We start from the raw sequence: 27880 nt of genomic DNA on the forward strand, positions 1-27880 counted from the left end.
TGGGACCGCTGCCAGGCGCGTCGCGGGACTCCCTCTCCCCTGACGACGCTTCGCCGTGCTTCCGGTTTAGATTACTATCTATCTCTCTGCGCGTGCCGATCACGACGTTTGGCTGGCGTAAACCGTTTCCCCTCCGAGACACCGAGTTCTTTGGTTCGTTTCTTTCGCTCAGGCGCACGTTTCGTTGCCGCGGCGAACGCTCCGTTGCTCGACGCTCACCGCGTGATAGGTGGGCGCTAAGTCCGATGCGGGGCGCATCGTAAGTGATCGCTGTGCCATAGCGCATTGTCTTATACCCCTTGGCGGGTCGACGGGAACGCTGTCGCGTCCCACTCTTGAAGGCGAAGCTTAAGTGTCCTCCAATTTTTTTAAGAAATAAATAGCACAAGAACAGGTTTAGGTTGCAAAATCTGGTAGTTGTACAATTCGTAACTCAACAAATAATGTGACCAGAAAAGCTTCATAGCATGTCTTAATGCTACTGGAACTATCATTTGCATTTAATTTAGCTGTACTTGGAAACAGTGGATTTGTGAAATTCAAACTCATTTGCCATAGCACCAGAGCCACTCTGACAATGTCAGTTTAAAGGGCGCCTCACCAGGCTTGGCCATTTCAAACAGACAAGCACCATGTATACTTCACGTGCTGGTGATCGTGCCTGCAAATTATTGCAGTGCTGTGTGCCTATGAAAACAACTGAAATTTTAAACCAAATGCTACACGCCCACCTATCGAAAAAGCTTCCAGGCAGAGTCAAAGTAACACGCACAAGTGCCGTTACATAAAACGCAGTGCCAGTGTGATGTAGTAGTGTTAGCAATGTCAATCCCTATGACGCGACTAGTAAATCATCCAATGCGCAACGTGCAGTGCTTCCACCGGTGGTACACTGTGTATCAAATAAGGAAGAGAGCAATAAAAAAAAAGTGAAGCGGGGCTTGTTACGTGAACTTGACCATGTCTCTCAGCTCCATTATGAAAGAAGGCAGGAAATTAATGTTGCTTGCAAACGCTGGCCAAAGCAGAGGGAGACAGTCTCCATTGGCAGCTGCACTCGCCTCTTGGTAGTATAGTAAATACGCATTCAATTTCTTGTATCTACTTCACTAGTAAACTGATCTGAAAATTTTTATCGGTAGAACAATCGCTAGGCAGAATTTTAGATCTTCCAGTGTATAAATAAAATTTGCATTGGGGCCTCGTGAGGGGCCCTTTAAAAGGGCCCCGAACCACTTTTCGTTGAATTGGGGAAAGGCATTTGAAGTGAAAATAGGCTATTTCAAAAATACTTCGCCGCAAAAAGTACTTCAATGCATTTAGCAGAAGCAGAGTTATTGGCAATCAAACACGGCCTCTGTTGTGCTTCCGCTCCTCCTTCAATGCCCTGCACTGCGAAGGCTACGGCGGAGTGGGGTGTGCCGACAGCACTCCTCCTTCTGATTTTCATCGTGGTGCGCAGTTTAAATTTCATTTTCGATGTTAATATAGATGCCACGACTTCCAATTTTGGTGCCTATGATGCACTAAACATAAGCCAAACGTGGTTGTCCTCATCGAGCCACAGTGCGCTTTGCCAATGGACTTGTATCGACGCGATATAGCCAACCGCAGCTACCAACAGCAGTCGTGTGTGGGAGTCCACTTTATTACGAAATAAAGCATCCAGAAGAGAGGGAGGAGCAGGCTTCTGCTTCAAAAGAGAGCGTTTGAGAGAAAGGTGACCCACGCTCCGCCTGCGAGCTCCATGCACCGCGTACAACAGCAAAACTTGGCTGAGATGTTCACAGCAGCGTATGCTACCCGTGGACTATCCCAAGAAGCACAAGTTGGCTACTAGCTAGCTTGATACAGCTTGAGCAGGCTAGAAGCAGCTAGAGCTATGCCAAGCTATAGTTTTAGACATGTTCAAGATGGCTAGCGCTTGATGTCTCCAAGCCATACACTTCTAGCCATTGTGAAGACAATTTCTTAGAAAAAGTGTCGAAATTTCAAAGGCATTCCCACGGAGAATCCAGGAAAGCCTCAACGAATTGGGGGAGCAGAGGGCGACAAGGTCGATTTTGTGAGCGCAACATTTGCCCGTGTGCTTTGGAAAAAAGTGAAGGGATAGTTGCATTGACAGGGCATATGAAACCGCTTGTAACGTAATCGGCACCACAAATGAAGCATGCGGAAACCGATTCTTCATAGATTTCCCATGCACATTTTGCAGTGCACACCTTTGCCGGTTCACATCTGGTACCACATTGATAGCATGGTGGTTCTTGCAGCCTGCAAAGAGGGCACACAATTTGAAATAAACATAAAGAACAAGTAAAAAAATAAAATGGGTTCTGTTCAAAATACATAGCTGCATTATAGTTGTTTTAATGCGAAAATATGTCAGCATGATAAAGGATTAGACAGCTTTATTCAAGAGCAGTGCCAGCAGCGAAGGTGGCCCCACATGCAACGGTGCTGCTTCGCGCTCTTTTTTTTTTTTGCCAATTTTAAAACTTTCGGCAGCAGTGGTGGCGGTTTGTGATGTTCGCTTGCTTAAAGTGATGCAAGTTTTCAAGTGAGGAACTTTGGATCATGTTTGCGAGAACGGCATCAACAACACCGCTTTATTTCAGTTCGGTAAGTGACATTATTATATGATTGAAGGGTTTTACTTTGCTCGGAAACATGTGGCACAATTTGAACGGCATGAACATCAGTTAACGTTTTTTGATTGTCGCATTTGTGCAGTTATTGAAGGAGGCTGTTTCAGATTGCTAGTTTCATTTTAGCTTGTTAGCAGCATTTTCTTTTCTCTTTTGCCTTTTTGTAACTTGAATACGGTACCATAGAGATGGTACTGGCTTTGAGGCTATGGCGGGAGCTGGGTAATTCTGTTACCGATTCTATAAGCAGTTACGATACTATATTCATCACTATGCATGCACTGTATTAAAACATGATCATGTAAATAACACTTGCAAGCTGCGACTACAGACAAAAAATAAGTGAAACCACAAAAATATTGCATAAAATTCACCTCTACACTCTTCATTGACCTCCCAAATCTGGGAAAAGAACTGCTAATGCCCCCACATTTAGCTCATGAAAGTGTTTCCACTCCACTATTGGGCATGAAGGCAATGCAAATACTAATACCGAAGGCAGGCAGCAAACAAGTGCGATCACCGAAAGTAACGGGTGCCTGCAGCTGAGGCCTCTTTTGTACAATCATAACAGTAAAGCACAGAAGTTTATTATGCTATTTCAAGGGAAACCACAATGGAGGACAACAAAATTATCAGCAACTCATAAGCACACATATGCAACATTTCATGAAAATTGGAGATTTAGAGTGGTTCAAAAATCTGACGGGCACTGCATGCTATTTTGACTGCAAAAGAAATAAATAATAAATAACTTTACACGTTCACTAAATGAAGCTTGCAATTTCAAGGTAAAGAAATTTAGTACTGAGGGACTGAATTCAATGTTCCTGTGCGAAATTGAAAAATCCTATCTGCAAATCGTGGTGAACTTTAAGTTACTTTTGCGTGTATTGTTTTGGTTGAATGAGTATAATTTATTTATTTTTATTTCTTTAAGATAGCTTAACCGTCAGTTGATCTTTATTCTGTTTTTACTGAATGGCTTCTGCGCTGTGCTATCCCATGTGACTCGAGACAGCTGTGTTGCTTGCAGTGTCGTTGCAGAGTAGTGTTAGTCATTTAGTCTGCATCTTTTTCTATTTTTGTTGTTCCGAACATATGAATCTTTTTTCATTTGGAGCACCTGTCTTCACTCAGAGGTCACATTTGAAATTTTGTGTAAGCTCTCACTGTTCATATGACAATCTACCTTTCTCACTGCAAGAGGAAAACCTTGGATGAAGCAATTCATAGATGTCATCGAATGTGACCTTTAGGTAATGTACGGGTAATTTGGCTGCAGAGAAAAAGCGATGACAATAAATTTGAGACAAGAAACAAGGCTAGAACAAGGTACATTTTGTTTGTTGAATAGTGCACTATCACATTTAAACTGTTTTGACATAAGCTAGTGCAGCTTAAGGCTGTTTATTGCCAATGTGCTATTATTTTACTATTCTAATTTAAGAAGTCGTTTATGTTACCTGCATCAGCTGATCAATGTTTTCTGATTTTCATAGGTGGTTAGGAATGGTCTAATGTGAGCTACTATGCTGTCACCCTCTATCAAAATTGTAGCCGACTGGCTGACAACACTGCTGCTTGAGCATCATCTGCGACTCAAAGGTAAAAAATTATGCATTTTATGGCCTTAATTACATAGAATTCTTGCTGTGTTTTCTGGCATATATAAAAGTGAGCTATGCTTGCATTTATTGGTGGGGAACCTATAGCTTTTTAATTCAGTTATAAATATAAGTCTGAGCTCGAGCCTGCCAAATTCCTATGTTTAAGTGCTGTCGGCATCAGGAAAGGGAATTTTATGTTGTACTATTTGTCAGTAAGAAATATGGACTTTCCCTTTTGAAATTTACAATATCCAATGTGAATTTGACATGAAACAATGATGATAAGGTTGTTCGTGATTGTTTTTGCTGTCGAGAGTATATTTAGTTTTTTTACAAGTATACCACAGAAGTTTTGTCTTATTTTTATACCAAGACTAGGTAGCTGTGAACTCAGTAATTATGCTATCGAGCCTCAATTTCTTGTTTAAAAATACAGAAATATTATTATTACATTACCTTTTAGTGTGGCAGCTCAAAACATACGCGAAGTGTAGTGTGGCCTTGGACATGAAACAGAAGTCTATTCATGTCACCAGTACTCGACGTGGCAGTCTCATGGTACCAGACGCAAATGACGAATACACACACACTATGACCATGCTGCGAAAACAGAAATCATTCAGCACCTAACAGGATATTGAGAGAGAGTCCTCCTGTGTTTTATATCGCCATCAACTACTGTATTGTATTTATTATATTTATAAATGACCTTCCCAACACTATTGTTTCTTCCGTAAGATTGTTTGCTGATGATCTGATAATATATAGAAAAATTACAAGCATTGACGATACTATTATTTTGCAAAATGATTTAGTTAAACTACAAAACTGGTGCAGAGAGTCACATATGCAAATAAACACACAGAAAACTGTCCACATGCGCTTTACTAAAAAGTGTATGCCAGAAGCCGTATATTATCTATCCGGTTCCCCATTGCAGATTGTTTCCGAGTACAAGTACTTGGGTGTATTCCTCACACCGTCCATATGTTGGCACAGGCATGTTGATTTCAATACAGCAAAGGCATGCAAAGTGTTAGGATTTCTACGGTGCAATCCAAAACTCTTTCCCCAGCAGGCTCGTGATCTTCTGTACAAAAGCTATGTTAGACCCATTTTAGAATATGTACCGTATGGGACCCTCCTACGTGTACCGACTGAGATAAACTTGAGAGAGTTCAGAATATAGCAGTACGGTACATAATTGGCAACTATGACAGAAACCTTAGTATTACTAGTGCAAAACAAACATTAAAATGGGACACCTTAGAAAAGAGAAGGCAGGCATTACGCTTGAAACTTTTTCACAATATATTTTATGGCCAAATTGGAATAGACCGTAATAAGTATATTCTTCAGCCACATTATATATCCAGACAAACAGATCACGAGCTCAAGGTTAGGGAATACACTTGTAGAACTAAACTTTTCAAAAGCACCTTTTTCCCCAAAACCATTTTAGAATGGAATCGACTGCCTGCTGCCGTAGTTAGTATACCTAATAATGAACATTTTGCAAATGCTCTTTGAAATTTTCTTCTTTATTTTACAGTAAACAGTAATTGCAGAGTTTGCTATCATTACATAGTGCTTTATGACTTAATTGTATGATGCCGTTTCCTGCGTGCTGTACATGTACATCCTGATGTACCATTTTTGTCATGACATTGTTGCAGTTTTTTTTTTCTCCTTTTCTCTTTCATTGTATTGTATAGTTTAATGCTGTTTATTCGATGCCATAAGCTGTTTACATTGATGTACGTAACCCCCCCACTGTAATGCCTAAATGGCGCTGTGGGTATGAGAGCAAATAAAATAAATAAACTGTATCGTGCTCGAGTTGTTCGACACCACATGAATTCCAGCTATGGTTTCGGTGATGTGCATAGTCTCCGGTTTCACGTATAAAGTAGTACTGAACTTGGAGTACATTTTAAACTAGCTGCATAAAATGTGACGTAATAATTATTTGTACTGCTCAAGGAATTGTGGCTCCATGTCATAATTGCGGGGTCGGCAACTAACCTAAAGAAGTGCAAAAGTGGGGTACAAAATTTTTTGTGTCAGTACTCCCTTAATGAATTTCTCCAACGTGCATTACTTGATTTTAAAAGAGAGTAATAATTTGGTGAACAATTTGGTTTACATTGTTGATGCCTTGTTTTAACTCATGCAGAATACTAGCAACCATTGGGCCCGCCAATCCCTGTGTAAGCAGCTGCATCTGAGGTGGCACAAAGAAGGAAGTTCCGAAGCTGTGGTTTCATCGGCCATCTTTCTCCATGGGAGTCCCAGCTGTTCGTAGAAGATTGCAACAAAGTATTCCAGGGTGAAAACCAAGCCTTTCCAGTTAGCAGAAATGGTGGGCCTCCTAATCAAAACATGGCTCCAGGGCCCACAACGAGCTCTTTGTGGTAGGCCAGCCACAGTTCAGTTGTAATTCCAATCAGTAACATTTCAGCACCACAAATCAGTTGTGTGTGTGTGTGTGTGTGTGTTTGTGTGTGTGTGTGTGTGGCGTGACAATGGTATAGTTAGCTGTTAGCTTTATTCGAAAATAAGGTCTACTACATTTAATGATGCTATTTAAAAAACTCATTAGCTCCTGTACGCAATTTATAAACATAGTCACCATTTTAACAAGACAATTTTTATTTTTGGTGCATTGATAATTAAGATTTCTAAATTATCTGTAAAGATGTTGCATTAACTAAGGACCTGCTCCCATATTCATAGCAACCACACTGAATCACATTGATATTTATAAAATAAACTACATTCTTTTACTGCTCCCTTAAGTGTCGGTGAGCAATTATGCAAGGTTGTGTCTGTGTAGAGACAGGAAACAGCTTTTCTGCATGCTCTTTTATCCTCCTTAAAATGCACTCTCCACACACTTGCACTCAGATCTGCTGCCTTTAGTCCTGCATGCAACCATTTAGAGTGCAGTTTACCTCAGGTGATTGTAACATTTATTGGCTGTGTTCAGTCATGGAAACAGTATATGTGGTTTTTGCATATAGATCCATGCATTTTCATACCAGTGCAAGACTACTGCACATAAGATGTGGAGCCTATTCATGACCTGCATGTGGAACAAGAGAAGTAGAATCGTACATCTGTTGCAATATTTCAGACAGACATGCTTATTAAGTGCACTGCTATAGCCGGCATGCATAGTGTAGTATGCTAATACTGATCCACTAGTATCACAAAACAATGGTCCTATCTGACTCTGAAAATGTAGAACTATTTACAGCCATGGTTCTCAAATGTTAAGAATCACTGAACAAATTGAGCGGACTGCAATGCATTATGTGAACTCAGTGTGTGCTTAGACTAAACTGCAACACTTGTTTAAGCTGTATCTTAACTTTTTTTTAATAAAGAGGCATAATGTAAAGTCGCTTGTTGTGCTGCACATGTATAAAGGCAGATGCCATAGTTTGTATGAAAACCTCCAATAATGTTTCGTTACCAAGTTTGGTACACATTAAAGTTGGTTAGTGCTGATGCCACTAGAAATGCATATACTTGCATGAGCTTAGGTGGAAACCGTTGTCATTCAGTTTACAAGGAGCAGTTTACAAGGAATGGGAGAACAATACATAGAGCACAAATACATTTCTTTGTGAACATAACTATTTCGGTGCTGGTGCTATGTATTGACAAAATGCATTTTGTTGCACTGTGTTTATTGCATCTTTAAATGATTATCGATTTGATATTTGTGCAATATTACAGTGACAAGAAATCAAGGGCTTGACAACAGCTCATCTGGTTGGGGATTAACTTGACACAAGAAAGACGCTGACCAGTCAAAGTGAATATTTTACTGTGGTCGTTGCCTTTCTTGCACTTTTGTAGGGGCATGTAAAATAAGAATTCTTCTTTCCAGGATTGTAAACGTGGTAAGTAGAGCTAACTATAGTACCTGCGAAGCTGAAACAAGCCTGGACATTGCCTACACCGCAGCTACAGTGGCTGTGGTGGCTACTAGCCGTAAATGGAGGGAGCATTAGCTGAGCTACCAGCTGGCTTGTAAAAGTCTAGTGCTAGAGTACAGCTTACAAAAGACAGCTGCTAGCTGTGGCCTTGGCTAGATCAAGCTGGAAGGTAGACATCGGCTAGCTAGCTGAGTGCTTCTTGAGATATGTTATTTCACCAAGCCCGAGGGGTGGTTCAGGACCCCTTTAAGAGCATGTGACACAGTCAGCTTAGAGGGTGTCAGTTTATGGCTACTACCACAGCTACCAGTTAATATGCATATATTTCTAACTTCATCATCACCTAATGCTGTGGGACAATCAAAAAGTCAGTACTATGCGACTTGATGAGGATGGTGCACCACACATTTGGCATTAACAGTACAAATTCGTTGGACATAGCATAAAGCTTTAGGATGAAAACGGGATGCAGCATCTACACAGTGTATCAAATGTACCCACTGTACTGGCTCTGTGGCTACAGCATTCTGCAGGTAAGGGTTCCCAGCTGTGGTGACCAATGCAGTAAAGTTCATGTTCTCTGATATAGGTGCATGCTGTAGAGTCCCAGTATCAAAGCTGACCTCCGATGTGACGTCTTTTCCCAGACAACAGAAAAATTTCATGTGGACACCTAGGAGATGTCTTCTCAGGAATACGCTGACATGTTGTATTATAAGTCAAGTAGTAATCTAGCCCTAGGCTTTCAGAAAAAAATGTCATAAAGCATTTCTCTTTAGTGCTCCTGTAATATGTATGTGATTATGTTATGGTACAGGGTCCTGCATATTTCGCTGCACCTGCTCAAAAAAATGTTTTGCACTCACTGCTGCACTGTTATTGCTGAAATTTCGCTGAACGATTGTATTTTGGAATCTACGTCATTTAGCATAACCCTCACCACAATTACTTGCCTGGTTTTTAAGAAAAGTGTGAATTTGCCTTCACTTGTAGTGAAGCAAGCTGCTACAGCGACAGTGCTAGCATAAACTTGTGTCGCCGCCTGCCGGCAGCTGCAGAAAGCAGCCAATCAGGGATGTTTGCCACGTGTTGCCTGTTCCTGGAACATGTGGCAAACCTCCCTGACTGGCTGCTTTCTGCAGCAGCCGGTAGGCGACGACGCAAGTTAATGCTAGCACCGTCGCTGTAGAAGCTTGTGTCCCCATAAATGAAGGCAAATTTTCACTTTTTTCTTAAAAACCAGGCAATTAACTGGTGTAAGTGTTATACTAACGGAGATAAACTCCAAAATGCAGTCTTTCAGCAAAATTTGAGCATGAACAGTGCAGCAGTGAGCGCAAAACTTTTTTCCGAACAAGCGCAGCGAAATATGCAGGACCCTGTATATATGCGAGCTGTTTGCAAGAGCTATGCACTGAACTGTTTTAGCATATTCATATTGTATAAGCCATTTTGCAGCCACCCTAGCAGCGTATGTGTACACTCAAATGAATGCTGAGTGGCTTAAAGTTGGCTTGTTGAAATTTTGCGGAATATGTGTTTTTGTTGTTTACTTGAGGTACAAAACACCTTTTACACATTGTGAATGCATGTCTCTTGAAGGATATGTTTACCAAGCATCTTGATCTAGACCAAGATCTCATTGGCTTTTTTATCAGTTTCAAGACACTTGCAGGTAGTTTTGTGTTCCATGGGTTCTAACTTTATTGTTATTTTAGCATGTCGCAGTGTTTGCTTTGGGTTCATATAGTGCAGTTAATCATATTCAGGTGGGTTACCTGACGAAGCATACATTTTTTGCAGGACAAATCGCATTGTAGTCTCACAAAAAAAATTTAAAATTTTGCATTTAAATTATTTGCAATGGGACACTTATCGAAGTTGGGAAAGTGAAGCCAAACAGCATCGAAGTCATCTCTGCTTAGCAGGAATAAGACTAGCACCATTTTCGATATATCAGTTCTTGCAATGTGCAATGAAATGCATTGGTGTTCCATGAACAGTGTCTTAAAATTCTTCCTTTAGCAGTTTGAGATAATTTTAGCGAGAATGCCAATGTACTTTTTAGAACATTTTCGGTATGAATATCGCTAGTTTTAGGATGTTACAATTGCAACATGGGCCCTAAAGTGAATAATTGAAAGGTGAAATGGTGAATCCTTTTAATTAGCTGCTTCAACATTGTCATTTTTCATGCAGGTAACATTTGCAACTCTTTCAGAAGCCAACCTGAAGAGGTGAAAAGGCACTGTCACAAACAATTTTTAAATAAATCTGTTGCATTTTCATTGACCCCTGGAACCTACCATGCGGTCTTGGTGCTTCTACTTACGGAACATTTCTTCTTCCAAGGGTGCCTCATTGAATGCTCGTGGTTTTTACAGGGACTTTCGAAGCCCACATCTCGTGCACACAGGCTGATTGTAGCTGCTTTTCAGTCTATGCGTATTGATTGATGGACCCTAGCCTTCATCATTTGCACCTATGTCTGCATACTAAAGAAACAAACTATGGGTTATTCTCTCATAAACAACACATGCTCCTTCACTTGAGTCTGATCAAAGTGGAGGGGAATGCTGCCTCCCACCTCATGTAGCCACTTCACCCTTCAGCGATTCATTCTGCGAGTTGTTTCAAAAAGGCTCTTCCACTCCAGCAACTTTGAGTAGATGCTAGAAATGCCAATTTATGGGATTGCACAGTAATTGCAAATGAACATTCAAGTGCCAAAAGCTGCTTCAGGCAATGTGCAATACTGCCATTCGTTTGGCAGTGCCGAAGAGGAGTTATATATTTACGTCTACGGCTGTGGTCTGCTGTTCTCTTTTGCCATGGAATTGCCATATTATATGCATTGCCTCGCATTCTGCACATACATGCAAATGTTTGCCCAGTACAATATAGCTGCCATACGGTGGTGTGTGTATCGCATTTGTCCAGACGTGGAAGGGGAAAAGCCAAAAGATAATTTCAACTCTCATTGCTGTTTTGTTTCATTTAGCTGTTGTAAATGAGGTGTTTATGTTTTCACTTGCCCGGATTAAACTAGTGCTGATGAGAATATGGGACTCTTTTCAGGAGCACTCTTACTTGTGCACCGCGTTGCCTCTGTAACTTTCTCTTCATTGCCACAGAAAGTTGTCCATGACTATATAGATCAGTTTAGACTAGCTAAATGGTCTTGAAAAATCCGATTTTCATTTACTTGAAAGTAAAAGGTTCAAAACCAAGGCCATGTTTTCCGTTTGTGCAGGTTGCACGAAAGCCTCAATTGATACATCAGTGTGACCTCAAAGATTTCAAAGTATTTTTTCACATTTCAGCTTTCAAAGCTTGCCAACTCTTTGCTTCCTTTAGCATGTAGTGCAGCCATTCTCTTCCAGATAAAGAATCACCTGCACACAGGCAGACGATGCCAAAATTCATAATGCCACGGTTAGCTGGTGTGGTAATTTCAGGGCATTGTCCCCACTAATCTTAATGGGGCACTAAAGAGAAAAATGATTTCTTCTGCATCAGTAAATTATGTTCCTACGGCACTAAAAACACCACTATTACTACAATAAGGCGCTTGTTAAACCAGAAAAAGCGCAAAAACGAAAAATGGGTGGCGACGCCTCCTTGAAGTTCCCGCACCTGGCTGCTGTGACGTCATGGATTTTGATGGCATCTTTTAGGGCCTACTTATATAGCGATACATATTGACTACATTGTGTTCTAAAGGAACCAGATATTAAGCAAAGCAATTTTCGCCAACCTTTACTCGGCCAATGCGGCCCAAATGTGAAAACATACTTTGGTATCCCTGATGTCGCAATGGCGTACCGGCGTCAGTGTTTCGGCGCGAAATTCAAACAGTGATACTTCTACCTTTATTTTCTCATATATTAATTAAACTATTATTTTGAAATGACTGCCTGCAGGGTTCTCAAACAATGGTTTATTAGTCTAAACGAATTTATTGTTTCACTTTAGTGTCCCTTTAAGTCTACACATCATTTCTGACTTATGAAGCATCCCCTTGTGGCAAGATAGCCCGTTTTACTATTGCAGAGGCATAATTCACTTGTACAACCTAATTCTGTATTGCTCTGTAATGTCCCTTCAAATACTATTCACCCCTACTGGTTTCCTTGATGTTACATATTTTCCAGCTTTGTCTTCCCTTCAGGGTGCGCCCAAGCACAAGGTTGTGCTTGGGCTCAAGGTTGTGCCCAAGCACAAGCGGGCAGTTTCCCTCCATTTCTTGTGTGCCCAGTTGAACACAAGTAGTGCAGAAATTCATTCTTAAGGACATGCATGACAACAATTCATATGTGCACTGATGCGGTGGGGAGACTGGGCAAGGTGGTCATGCGGTCAGTGTCTTGTGCAGTTTTTATGACTCATATCAAATTAATGCTTTACTGCTGTTAGAAACTTACAAACCTATCCGATCCTGTGTCATCTTACATTTAAACTTTGTAGTGGGCACACAATTTGTCATCCTCATAACGTGATTGTCACTCCAGTTCTGTTGCTGCAATAGAAGCTTCATCAGACAGTGAAAAGAGAACCGGAGATAAGCTGTCAGATGGCAGTCATCAGACGCTACTCCTCCTACAAAATGATAAATCTTCCTTGTAGTGCAAGGCCTTTTCTTGCACTTTCTTTAGATGCAGAAGTAAACTTATCTTGCAAGCACCTTGGAAGTAATGAACTGTATATATCGTACTTTACTCAAATACTTTTTCACATGGTACTCAGTCACTTAAATACCTTTCTTGAGGATCCTGTACAAGTCTTGTGTTTGTGTGCTTGTTTTGAGTCATGTGTGGAGTGCTTTGCGATACCCAGTGGTATAATCAACATAAAAAATTCATTTACACCAACCTGCACATCACAAAATGCAGAATATATAAAACAAACCTGCATTTGATGATGAAATGCACTAGCAATGAGATATTCCGAAGTCATCATCTCACTGCAAGAAGGCGCTTATGAAACAGCTGTAACTTGTACACAGTCAAAACTTGATACTTTATTTGTTCAACAAAGCAATTGACAACAAGCAGAGTGACAAGGGCTTTTGGCTGGCCAACAGCATGCACAGCAGTTGCTGCAGCGCAACTGGACTACAGTGCCTTCGCTTTCCACTTCGTTGATCTAAGCTTGCGTGGAAGCTTGTGATGAAAGCTCGTTACTTTATTGACCACAACACCCAATGTACAACATTACAATGAGTGGTGGCTCTTTTCGCCACGCCACCACACCAATAACATCAACACAAACAAACCAAGGCACATCCAACAACACTGCTTCCTGAGACGAGCTCTTGCAACGATGACAACATGCAAATGTTTTTGCGCACAAGTGACTATGATTAGAGTTCCACATGCTGGTAGTACTTCTCGCTGATTTGCAAATGGTGCCATTAAGTGGAATCACGGCGTGTACGAGGTGAGCAATGTTCACGTGCTAGTCGCTTTTTCACTCGGCGTATCCTGACGGAGAATGCGAGCTACTCGCTTCTTCGCAGGGACCATTGTTCTCTTGGGCTATGCATTGAGTTTGCTGTGCATCCTCTGGGTGTTCGGTATCAGAAGGCTTCTTCGCCGACTGGTTGTGACTGGCACGTTCCCTCGACGATGATCGTGAGTTCGAACGTTTTTCCGGTGATCGTGACTTCGAACGGCTTCGACGACTGCTGATTCTGCGTGGCGACCTGGAGCCTGACCGTGACCGGCTGCTGCTCGGGCGCCTCGATGAAGAGCGCGATCTGCGACTCACCCAGGCACGTCCGGAGCCAGACGAAGAGCGCGACCTGCGGCGACCCGACGACTGGCGTGTTCTCGAGTTGGACCTAGAGCGCGACCTGCGCGGCGACCTGGAGCGCGAGCTCGATCGGCTCGACCGACGCAACAGACGTTTAGTCTCCACAAGGCGGATCCTCCGGCCGTCGAGGCTCACGTTGTCAAGACTCCGCAAAGCGTTCTTCATGTCCGAGTAGCTGGCAAACTCGACGACTCCTTGGTGGCGTCGCAGCTTGTGTGCGTCCGTGTATGTCACGTCACCCGCCTGGCGCATGAAATCTTTCAAGTCCTGCCAGCTCACGCTGCTGCTCAAGTTCTCCACAAGTAGCTGGTAGTTGGTGCGCGTAGGCGGCCCGAAGCGTCGAGAACCGCGGTCGTAGTCTGGAGGCCCGCGCCGCATGCCCCGCGCCAGCTCGACCGTGACTCGCTCGCCCATGAGTCGCTTGCCGTTCAGATCGCGCACGGCATCCTCAGCGTCGCGGTAGTCGGTGATGTCCACGAACCCGAAGCCATTCTTGAGGACAATGTCTTCGATGCGGCCGTAGCCTCGGAAAAAGCGCTCCAAGTCGCGTTCGCGAACGTCGTAGTTGAGCCGGCCTACGAACACCCGGGTCGCCATGGTTTCACTCCTGCTGTTGCAATAGCCGATACAGTAAACACGCGAAAGTGGAGTTCGCCAGCGGCCACGACTCGCCGATGCTTCAGCGGACGACGAGCACACTCAAGCACTGCTCCTGGGAGGTGTTAGCTTTTCGAACATGGAACCTTGATGGCACGGTTCGTGGCTCGACCACGGCCCCGCGGTAGGGTGGTGAGATGGGTTCAGAATCTCACGTGACGCGCCGCCCGGCACCGCCGGTTCTGTGAAATGGCGTTCGGCTGCAGCACGGCAGCTCGCCGTGCACTGAGCGCACTGTGCTATGAGCGTGGACTTAGCTCGCTGACTAATTTAACTCGCATTTTCAGGCGTTGTAGCTAACGTTGTCGCTTTGTCAGCGATTTTAGAAATTATACAACAAAAACCGTCTCAGCGAACCGATCACGAAAAAGACGAAAACGACGACGAAAGCAGGCTCGATCGGCTGCTCTTCGACGTCACGTGGTCGTTTGAACTGCAGCTGTTCAGCAGTTTAGTATGCAAACCATCCGTAACATTACGCACATAAGATTAACAAATCATGCTTCTTTTTTTCTAGGTTATGCAGAATTTAATTTATACTTTATAGAAAATCTGGCGGCTGAATGAATCAAAGTCGCCAATGACTGTAGCCAATGAGGAAGTGCCACAGCCGCAGTGCCGTAGTTGCCAAAGCAGCTGGTGAAACTGGGCGAAATTACGCCAGACATGACGCCAAAAGCTGTGTCACTTCTTTTTTATAATTCTATGCTGCACAGCCATGTGTAAGGACAGGGCAGAAGATGGGCGTGAGCTTAGCTGCCCATTATTCTTATTCTCTAATGTTCAGAAACGAAATCTAGAGGTTTTAGTCTAGCTAGCATAGCGTGTGTACGTGCTTGTTACGTCGGTCAGCATCCGTCTGCGACGTTGATTTGCTGTATCGCGGTTCGGTCGTCTCGGTTATCTCTGATCTGTTCAAACTTTGGTAGGTTATGGGCTTTCAATCACGTTAGCTTAGCATTACCATTTCTTAATTATCATGTAACGTCTGACCAGTCGGAACCACTACCGTCTTCAGAAGAAAGGCACCACGACAGCTAACTACGTGTGTAATGAACTGCAAGCGGCGTAAAATAGCCTTGAAATAAATAGGCGCGACTACTTGCAAGTCAACCTTTAAATATTGCAAATTTCCTAAATTCACTTAACAGGACCTAAGTCCAAATAAGCCATATTGTTTATTTCTAGTGTATGACTCCATCAATGGGTCAGTTAGTAATCACTTTTTGGGGGGGGCAAAATCTATTTCTAAAATGGGCCAACAGTAATTTTGGGCACCTAGATTATATGCGAGGAAAGCTGACTTCATTAACTTTAGGGAAACGTGGTGGTCAATAATGAGAATGAAACAAAAGGTGCAACAAAGCCAAAGACAACGAGAAACATTGGCAGGACAGTATGATTGCAAAAGGAATCCCATCATTAAAGAAAGCAAGGCGCAGGTTATGTCTTGAATAACAGACCAATATCTCTTGCATCTAACCCAGTAAAACTCATCGAAAGAATCTTGCATGACCGCATAGATAATTGGGTGATAGAGAGCGTATTTTGGAACCCCACGCCAAATTGTCTTCAGACGTGGGTGCTTGATTTGATGTGCCCATGTAGACCTAGAAAGTCGTATTCAACGAGCTCGACGTCAGGAAAAATATGCAGGCTTAGTCACTTTGAATATCACTAAAGCCTATGACAGTGTTGAACATATAAGCCTGGTAAACACGCTTCAGAATGTAAGTCTGCCAAATTAGTTTGTTGCGTGGGTTTATGAATTTTTAACTCGCAAGTAATTTTACTGTTCTCAATGCAGATCTTTTTCATGAACGTGTCAACAGTAAAGAGGTATACCGCAAAGATTAGTCCTATCGCCATTGCCGTTTAATGTTTTACCGAGTACTGTACCTTTGCAACAGGATGTGCTTATCTACGTATGCGCCAATGACATAGCATTTTATGCTGCATTAGTAGATTTACATGCTTTGTACCAAACTCTACAATCCTATATGAGCTGCCTAGAATTGTGGCTTGATGGCATTAACCTCTCTCTTAATATAAAATAAAGTGTGATCCTAATTTTTCCTGAAAGCGTTCCTGTGCAAATTTCGATTCTTTGTTGACAAGAAAGTATCCCACAGGTGAGTTCACTTAAATATTTGGGTGTAATGCGCTTAATTGTAGTCCCCATATAGAGCATATTACCTCAAAGGGAGCACGCACAGTAGGAATGCTGGCTGCGTAAACTTAGCAGCAATCGATCAGGGTTGCGTCGGAACACCCTCATTATGCTCTGTTGCATGAACGTTCACCCAATAATAGAGTTTAGCTGCATTTTGTTTTCTGGTGGACCTGCATACAAAATTCGGCGTCTGTTGCTACTAGAATGAGAGACTTTACGTTTATGTCTTGGGTCTCCTAAATTTGTTCTTAATGGCATATCTAGAAACATGCCTGCCTTCTCTTCTCATGCGATTTCATATCATAACAGTACAATCTTTTCTAAAGACATGTGCATCACCACAGAGGAGGTCAGAATTTGTTTTCATTAACAAATTGGCCTCATTTTTTAACAATGAATGGCATTGCTCACGTTGCCCTCCAGTTCTTTTCCTACAACTATTGGACCCATTAAATGTTCACCTATACAAAGTGGTCCTACTAAATTTCTCTGTTTCAGTCGCCAAGATTGAATTTGATGATATTTTTCCAAACAATGCTAAACATTTGCCCTATCAATGTTGGAATAGTATTGTTATGGTGGGAAAAGAGAATAAGATCGTGGACGGTGAAGAGGACCAAGTGGCAAGAGTCTGTCGGGATTCTCGGCAGCTGTTCATATATGCTTTATAAATACACCGTGTAAATAGTTTTATATCCATGGCATTTTGGTGGACGTGCGGGGTACGCGTGTTCGCCACAGAGCTCTGCAGTGGACAGCTCACCCAGCCTGGGACCATGCTTCCAGTAGAAGGCACCGCATCTGCAGCTGCAATGCCGACTACGGATACCCAGTACATTGCTCTACCTCAGCCGCAAGACCCCGGCAAGTTCACCAGCCTCGATGGTGTTGACGTAGAAGAATGGTTGAAGATGTATGAGCGTGTCAGCTAGGTGAGCCATAATGCTGGCTCACCTAGACCATAATGCTGGCCAATGTCGTGTTCTACCTCGACGGAACACCATGAACATGATTTTATACACACGAGGAAGAGCTAACCAGCTGGGACTTGTTCAAAGAAAAGTTGTCCAACATTTTTGGTAATCCGACCGGTCGACAACTAGCCGCCAAGCAACAACTCGCCATGCGTGCCCAAACTACTACCGAGTCGCATGTCTCCTACATTCAGGACTTCCTAGCCCTCTGTCATAAAATCAACACGTCCATGCCAGAGGTGGACAAGGTTGGACACATTATCAAAGGCATCGCGGAAAACGCATTCAACCTTCTGGTGTCCAGAATCTTATCGACTGTCGACGCCATCATAAAGGAATGCCACCGTTTCGAGCAGGCAAAGAGTCGCCGTATATACAGTCACTTTACACGGCTTCCAAATACTGCAGCGACCTCTTTCTGTGCTGACCAATCTAGCTCGCCACCACCAAGCAAAATGTGACCCGAATTGTACACCGCAAACTCGAAGCAGCGTTTCCTGCCTTGCCTCAACAGACATCTTGGAACAACACTGCTGAGATGATATCACTGATCCAGTCCGTAGTTCGTCCAAAAATCGCTAATATGGGTCTTCCAAGCGCCTGCTCCTTGAGTCGCCCTGACACCCACCTTGCTCCTATGCCTCGGTCCTATCGCAGTCCACCTCACAGTGTCCTCACAGTGACCAGGAATCCCTCAGACTGGTGTACACCTGACGACAGGCCGATCTGTTTCTGCTGATGCCGAATCGGTCAAGTTTCCCATTACTGCCAGAACCGGTGGCCGTCCCCTCCTCGAAACACCTTCCGGAATTCAAGTTTGCCCTGAAGTTCGTCACCCCGTTGCTTCTACGACGCTTCCGACGCCACTACCTCAACTCGCCGCTATGCTCGCTCGCCCTCGCCTCAACATCGCCAGTCACGTCCACCCCAGCTTCACCGCTCTCCATCGTTAACCTACCCAGGATCATCCCAGCAGGAAAACTAGGCAATGCGGCACCTCGAAGTGGTGACCGTGGTCGGAATGTGTACTGCCCGTCTAAGCATTTTCGGCCGCCATACTGTCGTTCTTTTCACCGTGCTTGACCAATGCCCCCATGACCTCATCCTAGGCCTAGACTTCCTCTCCGCCAATTCAACTTCCTCTCCAATGCAGGAACCACTCCCCTCCCCCTAACCTTTGTAGAGTTTTAAGTAGTAGGGAGCTGTGGGAGGCTGCCATGCGCAGCTACAACCCCGAACTTCAGGAAGCTATCCTGAGGTGGGCTGAGGTGGTAGAGGAGGCCTACCGCAAGTAGGATAACCTCCCTCGCCTTCTTCCCGTGCTTCCTTTCCCTTTAAGATGGGATAAATAAAGTTGTCTCTCTCTCTCCTCTCCGCCAATTTAGCGCTCATCGATTGTTCTTCAAGTACTGTGCATCTTGACCTACCTCTACTGGACGTTCCTCTAACACCACACGAAATTCGCCTAAGGCCGAGTGATTTTGTTCACATTCCACTGCAGGTCTTGACATACATCGAAATTTCGCCTTCTACACCAGTTCCTGATGGTGATTACAGCTCCGCTCCCATAACTGCCATCGCTCTCACGCACAGCGTTACTATCCCGCATACAATACTGAGGGTCACAGACAATTGCACGTGCCTCCCTGTGGTGAATTTCAGGCTCGCTAAGCAAATTCTGCCTAAAGTTATCACCCTGGCTACAATCACTGCTTTAGAAGTTAGTTGCGTTGAGACTTGCCGTCGACGATTCCTGTGAGACTTTCTGGTCTGCCATATGTACTGACAATCACATTAGGAAAATGATTGCCTCGAGCCTCACTCCTGCGGAGACTGAACAGCTCTGCAGTCTATTGTTTTCCTACAAGGATATATTCGACCTGAACAACCGACGCTTAGGCCAGATGGCACTTGTCAAACATCGCATACATACAGGCGATAATACACCCATCCATCGGCGACCCTACCGAGTTTCAGCTTCAGAGCGGCACGTCATCAAAACAGAAGTAGACAAGATGCTAGCGAAAGACATCATTGAACCATCGTCGAGTCCCTGGGCGTCTCCTGTCGTGCTGGTCAAAAAGAAGGATGGCTCATGGATATTCTGCGTTGATTACCGCCACGTCAACCGCATCACAAAGAAGGATGTCTACCCACTACCTCGTATCGATGATGCCCTCAATTGCCTATACGGGGTACAGTATTTTTCATCCATCGACCTACAGTCCAGATATTGGCAAATCGCTGTCGATGATCTAGATCGTGAAAAGACTGCCTTTTTAATGCCTGATGGTCTTTACCAGCAAAGTTATGCCTTTTGGGCTGTGCAACGCTCCGGCTACCTTTGAGCATATGATGGACTTATTACTCCCAGGATTCAAGTGGTCGACTTGTCTCTGCTACTTAGATGATGTTATTGTGTTTTCGCCCTCATTCAGCACACATTTTGAGCGCCTTTCAGCTGTACTTGCTGTTTTTCGCAAGGCCGGTCTACAGCTCAATTCCAAGAAATGTAACTTTGGCCATCATGAGATTACTGTTCTTGGACATGTCAATGCGACTGGCATCCGATTGGACCCCAAGAAAATTCACGCAGTGAAAGAGTTCCCTGTTCCACGGTCTGCAAAAGATGTCCGAAGTTTCGTGGGCCTTTGCTCTTACTTCCAGCGCTTTGTTAAAAATTTTGCCACCACAGCACGTCCTCACACAGATCTCCTGAAGAAAAGTGTGCCATTTTCATGGGGATCCTCTCAGGCCACCGACTTTTCACGCCTTACCACCATGCTCACCGCCTCACCGATTCTAGGACATTTTGCTACTTCAGCCCCCACAGAGGTGCGCACCGATGCCAGTGGCCACAGAATCGGTGCTGTCTTGGCGCAAGTTCAACACGGCCATGAACGTGTCATTGCGTATGCTAGCCATCTTTTGTCACCTGCGGAGCGGAACTACTCTATTACCGCGCGAATGTTTGGCCATTGTGTGGGCAGTGATGAAATTCTGCCCCTATTTATACAGCAGGCCCTTTTCTATTGTTATAGACCACCCCGCTCTCTGTTGCCTTTTGTCCTTAAAAGATCCCTCAAGGAGGCTTGGACGATGGGCTTTGCGGCTACAAGAGTATTCCTATTCGGTGGTGTATAGGTCTGGTCGCCTGCACAAGGATGCCGACTGCTTGTCCCATCACCCTGTACACACGCCCATCAACGCCGACATGGATGCTTCTGCAAGTGTTCTTTCCCTTTCCCAGCTTTTGGACATGGCCAACTCTAATGCCACAATGCTACGTTGAGGACCTTCATTGACCAAATGGAATCTGCTCTTACTCATCCATCGTTATGGTGGTTCGTTTTCAACTACGGGATATTGTACCGACGCAGTTTTCATCCTGACGGTCCTCCCCTTCTCCTTGTCGTTGCTCAACACCTCCGCTTAACTGTGCTTCGGGAGCTCCGTGACGCCCCAACTGCCGGGCACCTTGGGTTTGCTCGCACTTACGACTGCATGCGCCGCCGCTTCTACTGGCCCAGCCTCACATGCTCCGTACGGCGCTGTGTAGCTGCTTGCAAGCCCTGTCAACATCTCAAAAAGGCAGCAACGCTTTCGCCGGGTACTTACAGCCGATCGACACACCACCTGAGCCGTTCTTTCGCGTCGGTTTGGATCTCCTTGGCGGTTTCCTCGAGTCCAGCGCTGGCAACAGGTGGATTGCTGTCGCTACTGATTACGCGATGCGCTATGCCATCACTCGGGCACTTCCCATGAGCTGCGCAACTGGCGTTGCAGATTTCCTACTCCAGAGTATCATTTTAGTATATGGTGACCCACATCAGCTCCTTACTGACTGTGGCCACACTTTCCTCTCCCAAGTCATCGCTGATATCCTACGCTCATGTTCTACTAAGCACAAACTGGCTACCTCCTATCATCCCCAGACCAACGTCCTTATTGAGCGACTTAATCGGACCATTACTGACAGGCTATCGAAATATGTTTCACCTGACCACAAGGACTGGGATGTGGCACTTCTTTATGTCACGTTCGCCTGTAATTCATCTTGTCATGATACTGCTGGGTATTCCCCCTTTTAGCTGTTTTTCGGTCATGACCCTGTATTACCCTTGGACACTTCACTCCCCTTGATACAGAATTCGAGGACCGAGTATGCCCGCGACGCCATTGCCCATGCTGACCATGCGTGCCAGCTTGCCCATACTCGTCTGCTAGCATTGCAGGAATCTAACGGCATGCTTACAAGCGCTGCTATTGTGACACATATTTTTCACCAGGCTCTCTTGTGCTACTTTGGTGCCCTTGCCGCCGAGCGGGGCTCTCTGAGAAACTTCTTCCGTGCTACAAAGGCCCTTACCGTGTTCTTCATCAATTGACCAATGTCACTTATGAGATAATCCCTGATGCCTCCGCCATGCCACCCAGTTCCACATCACCGGACGTTGTACATGTCTCTCAGCTTAAGCCTTACTATGCCCTTGCCGACGGCCCCATCTGAAGCACCGGGACGGTGCTTTTTCTGCCAGGGGTCGTGTTATGGTGGGAAAAGAGAACAAGGTCATTGACAGTGAAGAGAAGTGGCAAGAGCCTCTCGAGATTCTCAGCAGCTGTTTATATACGCTTTGAAATTACACCGCGTAAATAATTTTATAGCCCTGACAGTATTTTTGAAAGCCACCTTGAACACCTGGATAAGACCGTTATAACAACTCATGCTTCCCTCTGTGAAGAAAAGGCAAGTGGGGGCATTGTATCACCACATCTAACTTGGTCTTTTTCCACTTGGCTACCTGACTTCACACCTATCTTTCAGGCAGAATTATTGGCAATTGTCTTAGCTTTATGCAAATTACCATAGTCTCTGTCATCAGCCATAATCTTAACGGATTGCCTGTCTGTCTGTTCTTCACTAACTACATCCAAATTGTTAGATTCGTGAGAAACTGCTTATACTCTTCTCCCAAGACACTTGTATCTCGTATATTTAGCGTGGGTGCGAGGCTACACATGTCTAGCCTTTAATGAATATGCAGATGGACTCACAGTAGCACCCCACAATGGATCTATAATCCCCATTTTACCTACATCAGCTTTCACCACTGTGGCTTGATTCAGAAAATATACTACTGCAAATAACTTTGCGCAAACATCGTTGTCGACATCTGATTTCTCGCATCTCAATTTTCCTTGGAACAACAAATGGTGCCCCATTAGAAAAATTGAAGTAACGATTACGAGACTACAGTGCCGACTCCCCCCCCTTAACTGTATTTACCTCCACGAGTCTGGTCTGGCTATATCACCTTTGTGTCCTTTATGCGATGAGAGTGAATATCTGCAACACTTCTTATTGACATGTCGCCATTTGTTATTCAATAGAAAAGATCTTGAGAAGAACTGATTTTAAGAAGAAGAAAACTGTTACTATTAATTTGAAAAAAATTCTACGATATATATTTTCTTTTTTCTTCTCTTAGCGAAGTATGTGGGTATACCAACTGACACCAAAGTAGCACTCTGTGGCGATAGATTGCGCTGAGGTAAAGGATTGTGCAGCTAGCTCAAGTGAGATTGCTATAGAAATGTGGCAGTCGATAAATCTTTTATAATATGAAAAGAGATCAGTAATAATTAATAGATTAGTGAATTGCTCAATCAGTCATATATATTCGTCTGGTGGTAGTGTGGGAGATTTGTTCATTCGTTCATTCATTTATGCTGTCAGCATCTATACCATAACAATTGTTACTGTTGTCGGGAGCAAAAAGTAATTTCGGTTATAAAAAACATAAAAAACAGCATCAGTATTAGCAGTATTGTGTAAATAGTGCTAGTTGACAAATTTAAAATGCTCAATTGCATTTTCACATTTAAAAGTTCAGCTTAAAAATATATTAGTATGTAATATGTTACATTCCTTGTATCTTTTTTCCATGCATCTACAGCTTTGACAAGAAAAAAGATTAACATTCTGTAATTGGAAGCTGGAAACTTCCTTCCATGCTTAGCGCCTAGCTGATTGTTGTGTATCTGGAGATAAACACTTTGAAATGTCCGTTTTGCAACAAGCATTCAATATCTTGAAAGAAAAAGAATTTTAATTTATTAGCCTTCATCTGTTGTGCAGCCTGAACTCCAGCTTTTCTCTTTGCACGTTATACCTATTGCACTTGACTGTATATCAGTTAGGGACAAATCTAAGTGCCTTGCCCTGAATGCGCTCACATTTGGTGCTAACATATTTTTTGTGTGTATTTTTACTACACTGGTTTTGCATATTCCAGCAGCAGTACCATTTGCCTTATGCATAAGAAGCTTGACTTCTGGTGTCATATCGCTCTGATCTTGCTGTGGCATCTGCAAATTGGGATTTATCACAAATGTAATCAACATATGACACATTTTGTCATCTAAGTTGTTTGGGACTTGTTGATCCTTAGTTCTGTGACATATCATAAATGTCGTAGTGAAATCTAAGTGCCTCCGTTTTCTGCATCGCTTGCATAAAAACTGCCCTTAGTAGTGTTTAAAGGGACATTGAAGAGAAAAACTGCACCAAGACTGATAAAATATTATTCCAAAACTTGTTTTAATTAATTTAACACTAATATGTTGATTATTAGAAAAGAAACTGAAGGTCAAAGTTATGAATTATGCGCTGAAACCCCAGTGCCAGTTCCACGTTTTAAAACGCCTTCATGTTTGAGCCATTGTGGCTCAAATTTTCCTTTTTCTTTTTTTCAAAAGAAGCCGTAGTATTGCCCTATGCTCATCTGGATTTCAAATGCTCTTGATGTCTGTTTGGTAAATGATTAATGTGTCTTATGCTCGCTACTGTGATGAAAAACTAGGCATGTTGTGAGTAGCAAGAACCAGGTACCACAACCTTAACATGGGCGGCTCTTGGAAAATGCCCAAAGAGCAAGTGAAGCTTCACAGAACGCAGCATTAACCATGAGAGCCTGCCACATGCTGTACTTCCCCTTATAGTGATGCCAACAGATGTTCAAAGATATATACGAGAGTCATTGTTCAGCAAGTTGAATGAACAAGACATGTTGTGAAGCGCCTTCTTTTTACTCACCTGTGAAGTAACCTGCACAAGTGCATAAATTAATGTAGCTGGAAAGAAGTAGAGGTAACAAAAGGTGTGTTAAGTAGCCACAAAAGAAAGTAACCATGGAAAGAGATAAGGAGCGGGCATAATTTTAGGAAAATAAGGTATACAATCCTCCATGCTTTGCTTGTTTCCTGTCACTCTTGAAATGCTTGACAAATGTGTCTTTTAGCTGCTGCATTTTAGCTGAAAATTAATTTATGTGCCTAATAAATTCATATAACAACAGGATGATGCACACATTACTAGTATCCTAAGCAAACTGGCATGCTAGTTGTTACTGAACCGAGTCTGACTTATGGCTCAATTAGAAGGAAAATCTAACCATTATTGCACGTGCAGTTACTACCATGGTTAATTGTATTTACTCTGCTTAGGTGTCTCGTGCAACAGTGCATAAATCAAAGTAGGCCAGAAGCAAGGTTCACCATAACTGTGATTAGTTTGACTGTACAAAAGGGGTATAATTAGCAGTCCAGATCCCAGCAAATCCCAGTTTTCTACTTTGCACAGATATGAAAAAGTAATGCTTGCCTATTCAGGTGTCCTTGATAAAGTGGACTTACAGGCAAGCCACATACTGTGCACAAATTCATTGAAATTACCATTAAAATTAAACGAGGGACTACAGAATGTTGCAAAACCAGTGCCTTGTACACAAGGATAGATGAACTTAAGGTATGACTTTAAAAGCTAGACAGCAAGATACTTAGGATGAGACAGTTGTTAGATGCAGTTCACAATGTAGGTTGAAAGGGTATTTCATCTGGGTAGAAATGGTTTGTTAACACTCCACAGCTAATTTGCTATATTATGAGGCATCTGTTGTTTCTGTTAACCTAATGCGAACTCGCATTACTGACTTCCTCTTGTTCTGTTTGTTTTCATTTCACTCTCTCAGCTTCATGGATAATGAAAGAGAATGGCATTTTTTGATGGCATGTAAATAAATGAGAGGCACGAGCACTGCTGTTTGTTTTACAGCCTTAATTAGTGCTCTATTTAGCAACTTTGTGGCTTCGACAGCCTCCCTTACGGCCATTCAAGGCGACTTTTCCTCTGATATATTCAAGACGTACGTTACAGAGAAAAACAGTGACTTTAGACTGACTCTAAGAACTTCATTTTCATTAATTTTGTGATAAATAGGTTGATTATTAGAAAAGAAAATGATGGTCGAAGTTCCGTTTTACAAAGAATTTCATGTTGAAACCTCAGTGCTTGTAGTACGTCAGTGGGGCGACGCAAATTTCAAATTGTATTTTTATACCTGGGCCACTGTGGCTCAGTAAAAGTTTTTGAAACTTGCTTAACTCAATCTCGGGCTCTCTTCGAATACATTCGAGTTCATCTTTGCCAATACATTGTTAACTAAGCCCTCGCAGATGCTGTCCAAAGCCATTGCCTCGCGTTGAGCTGGTGTAGATCTTCTAGTAGGAATATCAAGGTGGCATTGCCTTCTGGCTTTTGTTCTTGCATCTTTTCTGGCTTTCCAAGCCTCCTCTCACAATAAGAGAAGCTTTTCTTAGGGGAATTTATTAATGCAATGCAGCTTCTTTTTCCGCTGAGTGTCCCTTTAAGCTTTTGCTTCTCTTGCAGTTTGTTCCACTACCTTTTGCTAACAGGCTTAATTTTTATGGGGTCACTAGGTGCTATACTATCATAGCTGCTTCTGTGGGCTCTCTGCCGTTTTTGGCAGGGCACCTGTGCCAGCAGTGATAGCATGCAGTTCGCATTGTCATGCTAAACAAACTATGCACCAAAATGGCTCAATGGTTGGATGGAGTGTGTGAGCAGTTATTTTTGAGACTGAATCAAATATAGGTCAAATAACTCCAAAAACAAATCAAATTGAATTATGAATACCTTTCGAATATTGAGGAGCCATTTTTGCCATTAACATAATATGACATTCACATCCTTGTATAGGTATTTACAATGTTAGCAAGCTCCTATCATTAAGTTGCACATTAGGAGGCATCGTTTATTAAATGCACAAATGGAGCATTAAGAATGCATCATCAGTTTGTTGCGTACTCGGAACTTTTTCGCGAGGGTAAATGACAGCAGTTTAGCCAGAAACATACGAAACCCTGAATAATGCATTATAGCATGCTCCGCTGTTCTGCTGCTCTTTGTTTACTATGGCTGTTGGGATGAAATGCACAGTTGACCACATGAAATATTTTTAAAATATTCATATTTATGAATATCGATTATTCGCTTAGAAGGCTCGAATTGGACAATATTCAATTGGTTATACAAAATTTTTGAATCCTCGCACACCCTTATACTTAAAGGGGACCTGAAACACTTTGAACTTACACAGAAAACATTGTCAATCTGTTAACGAGGCTTCTGTGAACGTATGAGCCAAACATTATCATGCAGCAGGGAATTTACAATCTCATGTCAAAAGCAGTGAAAGATTGCTTGCTTTCACTTCCGCAATGTCATCACGCGGCGTCATCACAAGCACCTGGACGCAATTTCGTGATCACCTTAGAACAATTTCGTGATCACCCTGGAATTAACATTATTTTGAGGAATGCAGTTATTGCTAATTTGAGTTAAATAAGTGAGAAATATATACGTCTGTGGCTTCAAAAGGGCAGAAAGAAAAATTTCATATTTGCACTTCCGGGCTAAACCTCAGTTGCACGGGCTGCACCTGCTGCGGGTGGCCTCTGGGAGGAAAAGCGCAGCGTAGACACCGCAGCTGCCAAGAGGTGGCACCAAGAGCCATCTTGCATTCAATGTTCGGGTGGGTGCAGTGGGGCATTAATTAAAGCCGCATCAATTAGTTACTGTATATGGAGCTGTATATGGAGCTATATACAGTAAATCTAGCATCAACTAGAGTCACCAGTGACTCTAGCATCAACCGCTCCCTTGCGCCCCCTGCTGTCTTCCCTGTGTAGCTTCCAG

General features: G+C 43.2%; 1 long non-coding RNA gene and 1 pseudogene across 2 annotated transcripts; one reads left to right on the plus strand and one right to left on the minus strand.

Moving 5' to 3' along the window:
* Positions 1–2439: 2439 nt before the first annotated feature.
* LOC135905542 (uncharacterized) lies at positions 2440–10530 on the plus strand. 2 transcript variants are annotated; one of them, XR_010565410.2, is made up of 5 exons: positions 2440–2622; positions 4151–4256; positions 6435–6672; positions 8003–8081; positions 10405–10530. It is a non-coding gene; the product is annotated as an uncharacterized lncRNA (long non-coding RNA). The 2 variants fall into 2 exon arrangements; XR_011513043.1 differs by having other exon boundaries at positions 6435–6620.
* A 2664-nt stretch (positions 10531–13194) lies between these two features.
* On the minus strand, positions 13195–15111 carry LOC135905516 (serine/arginine-rich splicing factor 5 pseudogene; annotated as a pseudogene).
* Positions 15112–27880: the final 12769 nt, after the last annotated feature.

This window comes from Dermacentor albipictus, chromosome 3, assembly GCF_038994185.2.
Source record: "Dermacentor albipictus isolate Rhodes 1998 colony chromosome 3, USDA_Dalb.pri_finalv2, whole genome shotgun sequence".
Taxonomy (NCBI): Eukaryota; Metazoa; Arthropoda; class Arachnida; order Ixodida; family Ixodidae; genus Dermacentor; species Dermacentor albipictus.